Source organism: Magnolia sinica, chromosome 2, assembly GCF_029962835.1.
Source record: "Magnolia sinica isolate HGM2019 chromosome 2, MsV1, whole genome shotgun sequence".
In the NCBI taxonomy this organism is placed as follows: domain Eukaryota; kingdom Viridiplantae; phylum Streptophyta; class Magnoliopsida; order Magnoliales; family Magnoliaceae; genus Magnolia; species Magnolia sinica.
This window is the reverse complement of record NC_080574.1, coordinates 105,729,554-105,741,997: the sequence shown is the minus strand read 5'-3', so window position 1 is coordinate 105,741,997 and position 12,444 is coordinate 105,729,554. Positions and strand designations below refer to the sequence as shown.

Genomic DNA, 12,444 nt, shown 5'->3' with positions numbered 1-12,444 from the left:
TGTCTGTCTTTGTTGGCAAGTGGTGTACTACCATGTCTTCATCGAGCCCTGGCATGTCCTCATAAGAGAAAGCAAAGTTGGATAACCTTAGTATCAGGAATTCTATCATCCTCTGCTTGTATTCTGGAGACAGTGATCTACCGATGCGCACTTCCCTAGGGATTTTCGCTGATCCAAAGTTCACAATTTTGAAGTCGTCTGCCACAACGTTGGCCTTCGTTTCCAACCTTTCGAGGGAGTCCTCAAGTTCGAGAGTTGTATCATCATTTCCCTCATCCTGGGCCTCATCTAAACCCATGAGCTCAAAGTCCAACTCTAGATCAAAATCATATAAGTTAACCCCAAACTCGTGTGCTGTGTGTGAAGTGTTTGGCATAGTGATTAAAAGTTTTTCTGTTGTTTTTGTGTTTTGAAGGTTTTTCGATGTTTTGTGTTTTTGAGAAGTATTTGATGTTTTTGTTCTTTTTATACCGCCCCGGCCGGACGCGTGTGTCCTCCGAGAAACAGCTGGCATAGCATCTGAAAGTCAACTTTCTCTAGGAATTACCCCCTATCCGATCCTATTTACCATTTTACTAAGCCCAAGAGCTAATGAGAGCGCGCCACGTGGCATTTCTCTATCCTCAACCAATCACCACTTACCACCTCAGCTTTTACCCCTCTTAAACCTCACAATTACCACAATGCCATTAGAGAAGGCTATAAATAGCCCTCTCCTCCTCTCATTAACAACAACAAGAACACCTTGAGCATATCCACATCCAAGAGAGTGAGAGAAATAGGGAGAGGAAGAGAGGGAAGGAGAGAGAAGGAGCTCCCAAGCCTCCTAAGATTCGATCCTTTAGCCACCTCCTAGCCATTCGTCTTGACCCTTCTAAGCCTGGCCCATGTTGGTCATGGTTCAATCCATGTACTAGCTTACCCAAGTCTAAAGCCAAGGATCCACTCATCTCATACACCATCATGACATTTACTCCCTTCTTAACCTCCCTGCTCCTCTAGACTTCTAGCAAACGTATGCTCTGTGACTTGCCGTATTACGGACCCTGTCACATCAGAAATTCCTAGTAGTCTAGTCCGATTTTCTGATCCCTTTGCATAACCATCATCACATCTGCCTTCTAGACATGCCGTCGGATGTATGCTCTGTGGCTTGTCAAAAATTCAGATCTTGTCACATCAGAAATCTGCGCGTGTCTATTCTCATCCCAACCATAGCATCCATCTTCCTTAGAGAGTATTTTATCACACTAAGTAGAGACCGTACATTTGTACGGACAGAGAGGGTACCTAACACCTTCCCTCTTTGTAACCGAGGTCCCTTACCCGGAATCCTGGATCGCAGACCAGGAGTTAATCTAGGGTAGGAGAATCTTCAGATTTCTCCAACCTTACGTATTCCACGGTTTTAGCCGACCACGGGATTTTGAGATTTATCAGCTTATGGCGACTCCAACATCCACAAATTAGCCTAACCACCCCCACTGCAAAAAACCAAACATCTAAATCAGCGTGGGCACTGATTTTCAGTGTCCACACCCCCCTTTCCATTTATTGAGTAGGCTTAGAAGTGGTGGTTCTTGAGGTGGTATCCCATGATTGTGTGTTTTCACCGAGTTTATTAAAATAATCCCACGCATCATTGGCTTCCTTGTTTATGAATTCTCCATTACACATCATCTCCACAAATTGGTACATATATGAGGTCAATCCCTTATAGAAAAAGCTCGTTATCCTCCATGTTTCGTAGCCATGTTGTGGACATGAATTTATGAGATCTTTAAATCACTCCGCAGAAGGTCTCATCTTCTTTTTGCGCAAAATTCATGATTGCTTTCCTTAAGGTATTGGTTTTGTGATATGGGAAAAACTTTTTAAGAAACTCCCTTGTCATCCCAACCCATGTGCCAATGGACCATGATCTTAACGAATATAACCATGACTTAGCCTTTTCTTTCAAAGAGAAAGGAAATAATTTTAGTCTAACTGTGTCCTCAGAAACGTTTGGGAAGTGTAACATAGATATTATCTCATCAAACTCTTTCATATGTAAGTGTGGACTTTCATATTCTAGTCTATGCAATGGAGGAAAGAGTTGAATCACCCCTAGTTTAACATCCATAGTTCCTTCATTCAATGGGAATATTATGTAGGAAGGTATACTCACCACCGCCGGTTGTAAATAATCTCATAGAGTACAAGCAGGGGTGCATGATACACCTCATTCTCATCTTGGCCTTCCTCAACTAGGTATTAAGGTTGATGTGCAACTATCACTTCTACCGACTCAGATGATCTCAGGTGGTGTCTAATCCGGTGATGGATAGGCAACCCTTCAACTAATCCTCCTTCACTCAAGAGACGAAGGGTGTTGTGACGAACCCACTTGAGAATGAAACACTCGCAACCCTCAAGTAACTAAATAACTAAACTTAAAAAGAAAATTAGAAAAACTAAAACAAATAAGAGATCTAGAAAAGGTAAGGGAGAGGATTGGAACAAAATTACCGAATAAGAGTTGTTATGTTAGAATCCTATAAAACAGAAAATAATGTTAGTTTCTAAAAATAATTTTTAAAAAAATCTTAAAATAAAATCATAGCAGAAAAATAAACCCTAATCTTAACCTAATTATAATACCAATTCATCTCAGAAAAACGCAGCCGTATTCCTTGGCAACGGCACCAAAAACTTGTTCACAACCCGAAGTGTAGGGTCGCGATGTAGTAATAATCTCGGTGAGACCGAGGTCGAATCCACAAAGACTAAACTTGTACGTATTCTGAAAGTAACTAGAAGTATAACTAGAATAAGATCTAAATCTACATCTGGAATATAAAAGAATAATTATGAATGAGATTTCAATAATAAAAAAGGGAACTATGGTGCCAAGGATCCATTTGTAGCTAACAAGACGTTACCTTACTTGATTCAAGAAACACAATTGGAATTAGAGTCCTATCCTATCCAATCGGATGATAAAGCAATTAAACCAAATCTTAACTCTTCATTGACCTAGCCATGCTTGCAGGAGTATTGTGATGATTGGAAGGAATTCCATCACCCTACCATGCCCAGGAGACGATGGTAAACAACAAGATTTACCAATCTCACAATCTCAAAATAGGAAAAGAAGATATTCAAAGCTATCATGGCATCTATTGTAATTTGAGTCATAACAAATCATAGAAAACTAAAAATATTCCTTAAATTAAAACTAGAAGTCAATAAGGTTCAAGAAAAACAAGAATCAAAGCAAGAAAATCATCCCAACACGCTACAGCTTCACCTCTTATCCCTAGCTAAGAGGTTTAGCCAACCATAGACATGATTGGATCTAAAACTCTAAAAGAAAGCATTAACAATAGAAAAAGGAAAGAAGAAAAACTCTTGGGAGGCTAATCCACCCTTTAGCTCTGCTTCTTAAAACCTAATTCATATTTAGAACTCCTCAAAGAACCCATATTTATAGACTTTATCCGACCGTCTTTGAAAGCCACCTCAAATTTATGCACTCTGCGTAATATGTTTTATGTCATCGAACAGCCTTCGATGTCATCAAACATAACTTGAATTCAGAAGTCGCACCTTTCGCACTCAGTAAATCTTCATGTCATCGAACATACATTTGATGTCATCGAACTGCCTTAATGAATCAAGAATGTATCCAGAGTGTTCCAGCAAGTTATTTTAAAAATTCACAAAAATCTCAATGTCATCGAACTGCTTTTGATGTCATCGAGCGGGTCTTCAAGTAATCGAACAGGGCCTCGATGTCATCGAGAAATGCATCCAATTTGTCCATCAGCCAGACTTAATTTCCTGTGATTCTTCGATGTCATCGACCCATGTTCGATGTCATCAAACACTGGCTTCGATGTCATCGACCGGCGGTCAATGACATGGACAAAGAAGTTTAGATTCTGTGAATTTTTGCACTTTGCACTTTCGACTTACTTCCTTCTCCACTTGGTTTCCTAGAATCTTAGGACCTTGAAATCTTCAATCTTTGTCTCCTAAGATCCATCCCTTGCTTTGGTGATTCTTAAGCATCAAATCCATGTTTTTAACATTCTTTTCAATCCAAGCTCTTAGATTCACCTTGCAATACAAACATGTCGAATTCACCAGACACAGGTGTACATGTTAGTCTATGTGGGAGGTTTTGGCGGGAGTAAACATAGGTCATTAGACTAAAACTGCGGTTGTTAGTTAGTCGATAGAAAATTAACTAAATTTTCTTACGAGAGTCTCTTGTGGGAGTGTACGCTAGATATGTTTTTGTGTAGGATTACGGTCCTTATGTAGGACTATAAAGGTTAGAGGTGAACCTGATTTAAAACCTCCGATAATGAAATTTGGTACATTCATGGGTTGAGTATATCTGTTGGAAGTGAAGTAGGAAAACCGAATGCTTATGTGATTCATTAGTAAATTATATATATATATATATATATATATATATATATATATCTATATATATATATATGGATGTGTGTGTGTGTGTGTATATATATATATATATATATATATATATATATATGCATGATTAGATGAATGCTATGAGTTGATAATTAGCACATCACACACACACACACATGTACACTATCTTGTTTATAGATTGGTTATTTCAATGGAATATGATTTATAGTATATGTGATTGGACCCATTATTGGCCTGGAAGCCTCAGTGTTAAATTGGTAAGCAATATTAGTTTAAGTAATTATGCATTTAATTGGCAAAAAAATTATTTGGTTTAAGTAATTATATAGTCCATATTAGTTTAAGTAAGCAATTATGTGTTTATTGGTAAAAAAATTATTTGGTCCTAATCACCCCCCTCTAGGACATAGTCTTCATTCCATATCTCCACCAAACTTCCGTGTATAGCCGTGGTATCCTACACCACGTGCAATTTTACAATCATCCTCACATTACCTTGGTATCTCAATAGGAAGATCATTGCTGGTAGTCGATTCAAAGAAGTGGAAAAAGATTGACTTCAAAGATCGGGGGAGTACAAGAGAAGCAGATTCAAGAACTGAAGACGCTCTCAAGCAAGGAGCATCAATGGAGCTCAATCCAACAAGTAAGGTTGTTATTTTAGATTCCATTGAGTTTGAGATCCAAATTCATCTAGATTCTTGTGTAGGATCGTCTTCGGCGTGAGTATACATAGGTTCTTATATAGGACCGCCACCAGACATGGGTGCGTATGTGTTAGTCTCCGTGACAGCCTTTGATGAGAGTATGCGTAGGTCATTGGATTAGGACCATAATGGTTCTTGGTTACCCAATAGAAAACCAAGTATCTATGTGAGCCATCAATACAGGTGGAAATGTATTCCACTAACACAGGTGAGTATGTGTAGATTTTTTTAATCATCATCGACATGGGTATGTATGTGGTCCACCAATATGGGTGTGTACATGTATGTTTGTAGTGAACTTGTAAAACTATAGTAAATGTTAGAGGTGAACCTATTTGTAAGTGCTATGATATTAAGCACACATAGATTGTCAAATTTCGTAAGACAAAAGTGCTTTAAGGTAGAACCTCAAGATCAGCTCAAGATCGGCTTATGGTCCAGACAAGATTGGCATAGCTTCTCAAAGAAATCATCATCCATATTCAAGACATAATTCAAGATAAAGTTCAATATAAAGTCCAAGTCAAAGTTCAAAGATAAAGTAAAAGTCAAAGTGACTAAGATATTTGATATATATCAGGTGGTATAACACTAGAAAGACCTTAGGATTTGGTGCTTTAAAAAATTCTTTATCATGGGTTTTTACAAGTATTTTTGCTATGGAGTTCATCCACCATAACTTCTGGTTTGGCTAGCCTAAACTTCTTCGGCCAGCCATACTTCAAGCCCAAGCAAAATAACAACTTCAATTGAAAATTCAGCTAGCTCGAGTTTTGGTTCAGCTAGCCCAAGCAACCTAAGCTTGAAATTCGGCCAGCTTGAGAAAGTTCGGGTGAAATTCTAGCAACGCAAACTTTTGGAATTCGCAGGAATTTGGCGAGCCAAATGACAAATTCGGCTAGTTGAATTGTGAATTTCGGCCAGCCGAATTTGACATCGGGCCAGCTGAATTTTGGATAATTCTTATCTCGCGCGATCCAAAATCCGTTGAACAGAATCCAGAGAACTCGGGCTAGTCGAAGTTCTAACTTCTTTGCCTATAAATTGAATCTTTCTCTCATTTCAAATTACAATGAAAAATTACTATAATTCTTCTGCAAGAGAAAGAGAAGCTCAAGTCCTCAGCAAGCTATTTGTTGGTATTTATAAATTTTATTTTAATAGTTTATTCAATTTCATTTTTCTTAAGATCATTTCAAACTTAATTTAAGAGAGTAAACTATACTCTTCTTTGAGATTTAAGAGAATTGAATCAAATAGCATTTGAGTTTTTCATTTTCAAAATCTATAGAACCCTAGACTTTTTCTGTTTGATTGAACATTACGTCATATACGTTCAAGAAAGAAGTCATTATCCTACAAGCTTCTGCTATGTTTTCTACATTTGAAGATAAGTATACATTCTAAAAAATTTTTTAGATTTTTCTGAGATAGCCTATGAAAATCTCAATTGATGTTTTGTCTGAGATAGCCTGTGAAAATCTCAGTAGGATTTTTATTGTGATAGCCCATGAAAATCACATGGAATTATATCAGGTTGTTAAGGTGACTATGTGAAAACTTTTTTATAGTAAAAGCTAAAATTACAAGAGTAGTAATTTTGGGAGCGGAGTAGGTGTGGTTGTTTTAAGCACCGAACCACTGTAACTTCTTATGACATGTGATGAATGCCTTATTATTTTTGGTGATTAAATGTTATTTATTATTTCATTCTTGTGGCTAATGTTGTAAACCTTGTATATACTTTTGCTAGTTTGAAAGTTTGATTTTAAAGACATTTGTGAAATAAGGTTGTCCTGCCTAATATTTTAGGTGAAGGTTGTCCTACAAATTATTTGTAATTAAGGTTTCAATACTCAAGCGATTGAGATTTTTATAATTTTTTCATATTCCACATTTATTTCGATTATTCCCCCCCCCCCCCATTTCACTATTGGAAACCTCCGAGATAGTGAAATCTGGTACACTCGAGGAGAGTATGTTCGCTAGGAGTGGAGTAAGCAATTAGCTGAACCATTATATATCCTTGTGTTTGCGATTATGATTTGTGCACATTTCTATTTACGCTTGTGAGTTGAAGTGTTGTATATGAATGCATAAATAGATTGTACACTTAGTGTTTAATTCAATTGCAAACACTTGATATATCTATCTTACATATACTACTTGTTCAATTAGTTGTATCTATTATAGTCTATGTACTTGGACCTACTTGTCTTGGAAGCCTAAGTTTTTAATTGCTTTTAATTGATGTATAACTTTAAGTGGTCTTATTCATCCCCCTTCATGACTTGCTATAATTCTAAGTTTCATAAGCTTTCACCTAGTGTAGTATCCGTGTTAGAAAACCGATGTAATTTTAATTTTAGCTTGATCCACAACATTGTGGATGCTAATTCACACCAAACATTGTGCATGAGCCCGTTAGATTATATAACCAATTAATTAGGTTTTTCTCACCATGATGAAGGAAAATGTTAAATACTTTTGGTGATTGAAAACTTAAGTGAGCCAAACCATTCCATTTTATGAGGCTTACCTTTGATTTCAAATAATATTTTCCTATTGTATGGCTGATCAAGTTTTCTTTTTATAAAGTTGAGGGGAGATGTCTTATGGATGGAGTGGATTGCACTTTGATAGCCTAATAAATCCACAAAGCTTTAAGTATTTTAAAGGAGAAAATAAGACTTAAATAGGCTTTAACAATTAATAAACAGGTTTGTTCAGACACACCGATTAGATTCTAACAAACAATAGACATGCCTAATAGGATAGAATTGAAATAGGAAGCCAAGATTAGAATAGGCCCACCCTAGACAAGCTATCCAGGCTTAGTTTTATTGTTACTAAAAGCTAGGGGTGTCAATGGGCTGAGTTGACCCATTGGGCTCTTAAGCTTGGCCTGCCGTAGGTCGGACTTGGGCTGGAGGATCAGGCATGAGGGTTGGGCTCGGGCTTGAAAAGCAAGCTTGTTATATTAAATTGGGCTTGGCTTGGATGTATATGCCTGAAAGATCGACCCGGCCCATTAGGGTTCCATCTCAATCAAATACATAAATGCCGCTTCTTCAAAACCAAATGCAAAACCCTCCTCCTTCCCTCGCTTACGGCATTTTCTTTGATTATTCACTGCTTTGTTTGAAAACCCACTTACAAACACCGATTTCATCTTTGATTACCTCATAAATTCACTTGGATTCTTAATAGAAAGAGCAATTGTTGTATCAAAACCCGTCTCACATATAAAATACCGCTTGCCCACATGCCTGTGGAAGCCCTATGTGTTCTGGTTCTTCTTCTTTAGCGCTTGGAGGCTTCTCTCTCTGAAAAGACCTAACAAAAAGAAAAACCGGAGATGGGTTTTTGAACTTTGGGTATGTGATTTGGATTTCTTTGGTGGTTTTGATCACTCTCTCTGCAATGATAAAACCATCTCTCTCTCTCTCTCTCTCTCTCTCTCTCTCTCTCTCTGACTGTTTTTAGGTTGGGCTCGGGCTCAGACTGAGTTTGGACTTGCATTCAACAAGCCCGGTCGGTCTTGGATAGAGCTTGGCCCGGCCCGTCGACACCCCTACTAAAAGCTGCCTCAGATCCTTGGATTTATGGGTGTGTGAATTTAGAAAATCAAATTTGATAAATCTTAAGAGAAAATAAACATGTGAGATTTTGTTTTTTAAAGATGAACACACCACCGTCGGAGTTTAAACTCAGTGTCTACCACTGAGCCATGAGTAAACAAGGAAGATTTGAAATCCATTAATTCTACGTATCCTTACCCAAAAATGCTGAGGCAAGGAGTAATTGAAGGGGCTAATTGGGACCGGGATATAATTGGACTAGGCTAGGCTGGGCTGGGAATGTCGATGCCCGGCCTAGGATAAAACCCTAACCCAGATTAAGCTTTTCTAAGGATCTCGGTGCAGCCCAATACTAGAAAAATAAACAACCCTTTAAGCCCAACCCACACTCACCCATATGCCAGCACGCGTGCCAACATGCCACACGTGCAGAGTACTTAGGGGGCTCCTCTGAGAGGGCGCAGTTTGGGTGAATCCCCGGATCCACTGAGATCGGTGGATCCCTAACTGTGGGGCCCACTGTGATGTATGTGACTTATATCCACACTGTCCATCCATTTTGATAGCTCATTTTATGGTATCATTCCAAAAAAACGAACCAGATCCAAATCTTAGGTGGACCATACCGCAGGAAACAGTCCTGATTGAATGCTCACCATTAAAAGCTTCATGGGGCCACTGGAATATTTATTTTCCATCCAAACTGTTGATAAGGTCACAAAGACCTATATGAAGAGACTGCGCAAATATCAGCTTGTTCCAAACCTTTTCTGGCCCACGAAGTTTTAAATGGTTGATTATTACTGTTTCCAGTATTACGGTCCACCTGAGATTTGAATCTACTTCTGTTTTGGTATCATGCTTTAAAATGAGTTTTCAAAACGGATGGACGGCGTGGATATAAGGTACATATATCACTGAGTGCCCCACGGTTTGGGATCCCAGGATCCACGGAAGCCGCGCCCCCTCTGGGACTGGGAACATGCCGTCCTAAAAAGATAGGCCGACCACCCCCTGTCTAGGTTACTCTTGTACAAATGTACATTATGACTGGGCATTTTCCCGGAACCATCACTTTCTTCTGTACATATAATGTCCATATGATGGGTGGACTCTTACTTTTTGACCAGGGAGTATTCATGGTGGGCCCTACCAGGTGAATGGCTGAGATCTTCAATACGCGTGTCACATCGGTCCATCTGTCGAGAGTTGTCTTTGCAACCTCTCCTTGGATCACATTTCAAAGATTATAGCCGTCCTAACGACGAGACAAGGAAAGAACGTGTAATTTTTTATTTTCCCTGTCAAGTAATTTATAGTTCTTAATGTAATCTTTTACCTTTAGCTTGTTGTTCACATTCTGTAGTGCAATTTGTAGAGTTAACTAAGTAGCTAATAATCTTTAGCTGTAATTCAAGTCTAAGTTCATATGCTAGATTCAGTCCATCAATCGGAAAGGTGTTTTGTAGCTACTCATCATGATTGATTGTAAGAATTTCTTTTCTATTACATTTTATGTATTTAAAAGTCTTTTCATATGAAAGGCAAATGTTTAACCTATCATTAGAGGACAAACCCCACCATCTGAATATCGCCTGATCCAAATTTACATATTGAGCGAGTGACTGAATGGGCAACCGATTTCCTCAGATCTTGATCATACATTACATGTTTTCCTATCTCAACGCTTTGGGTCATTGTTGTTTGGTTTGAATTGAAGTCGCAATTTTAATTCTGGCACGCTCGTACAACCAATGTTGAATACAACAACCAACAAGTTTTTGGCACACCCGGTGAGACCCTGTTTCTAACTTACCAGTGTAGTATTGTCAATTATGAATAGAAGTACTCGCATTGCCAGAGTCTATCCCTCTACGTCAATCGTACCACTTCCGATTGAGGACGTGCCGATTCTCGTAGCCCATAAGGCATTGAACATGAACAATAGTCCAACACATGCCGAGGATCACAGAGGAGCATCAACTTCCCAAACTGTTCTCTCGGATGAAGTAGCTATTATGCTCCGAGATGTTCAGATGAGCATTCAACTTATGCAAGAATACAGGAGACCCTAGGGGGAACAATTCCGTATTTCAGCTGAGAATACCAATCGATATGTGTCTAACCAGACTAAAGCCATGCATCGGTTGATAGCCATGATGGCCAAACGAACACCATTGGTAACGTAGTAAAATGCCGAGGGAAGTTCTTTCAGTAATGCAGCTCTGCTGCCACCCATGCCACCTCCACAACACAATCCTCCACTGATTCTTGTCTCAGAGATGAGGAATGCGCCACACCCTATGGAAGTTAGGTGGCTGAAACGAGAGGCTAGGAACTTTATACTTGAAAATATGAATCAAGGACAACCAGGAAGATTCAACCCCCAACAATTCCCTAGATTCCTAGATAATGTAGACCGATTTGTTCCAAATCACCCGCCAGTCTTAGAACCAAAGCCGATGGATCGTAACCAAATCGTGCAAATTGTCCAAGAAGTTGTTGGCCAAGTGCTTTGTCGCAATGCTATCCTGGTGTATCCTAAGTCATACCCCAAGTGGATAGATCAACGACATCCATTGCCGAGGAACTATAAACTAGATTTTGCCTTATTTTTAGGCGAGCCCGATTGTTGGAGCACAAAAAATCAAGAAAATGGCAAGAGATTGTCCTATTGAATGGACGTGCAACAAATTTGTGTTGCTTGCCCACACAGAGTAGGAGAAGGCCGCTATAAAGATGTTTTGGGGGAGCAGATTACCTAAACTTAGGAAAGACTATTGCGCACTCGCGCAATAGGGGGATGTTGCACGCCCGCGTAATTACACTCTGTTGTGCGATTTCAGTAGCTCACACATGTGAGTGCCTATAAATAGCCCATCCCCCTCTCATTTCATTCATTCATAAATGCAAAGCTCCGGAGAAAGTAGAGAGATTCTGAGATTCCTTTGAAGCCTTCTTTAAGTATTATACGGTGTAGAAAGGAAGGAGAACAAAAGAAGAAAGGAACTTTGAGTTCCATTCTAAGGCCACGCAACGGGCAGGAGACACCTTGTGAGGCCCGTATCCTAGTCCGTACCGTTCCTTAGACTTTTGCGGTCCTCCCGGTCGAATTTCGACAAACTATGACCTATAATCGGTATTTGCGCACAACTCTGAGTTGCACCCTGTCATTCCGAGTCGACTCAACTCGAAACTTGTACCTTAACGACCATCCCGTCGCTGCGGTTCCAATGTCGCATCTCGCGCGCCGATGCGATACCCAGGCCAGGAGTTGTGGGCCCATATATTTTCTGAAAAAATGCCGCACGTTGCGAATTCCGAGAGAATCTCTACAACCCATAACATCAATCAATCAATCACAAGTCAAGTACACAACTCATGCCTCTCCCATCCCTTTCTTACTAACAAAGACAAGCAACCCATACCTAGTCAAGTACACCCATCAATCACACCCATCACACCCATCCCTCTCTCCTTACATCGCCTCTCTCTCTCATTCCCCATCCATTCTCCTAAGCAACTCAAGAAGATGAAATGTCCAAGGGAGAGGAGAAGCTAGGTGTGGCCCTGTAACGTCTCGAAAAAATCCGTATAAGGACCCGAGTACCACCTCAGGCAGAAATCACCCAGGACCAAAACTTTTAGAAATTAGTTTAATGTTAGCAAGTGCTAAACTAGAATGCTTATGAAATTAGCACTAATCACTTTAA

The 12,444-nt window shown here is 39.4% G+C and overlaps 1 pseudogene; it reads left to right on the top strand.

The window, feature by feature from the left end:
* Positions 1–1,747: 1,747 nt before the first annotated feature.
* Positions 1,748–1,847, top strand: LOC131238429 (small nucleolar RNA R71; annotated as a pseudogene).
* The last annotated feature ends 10,597 nt before the right edge of the window (positions 1,848–12,444 follow it).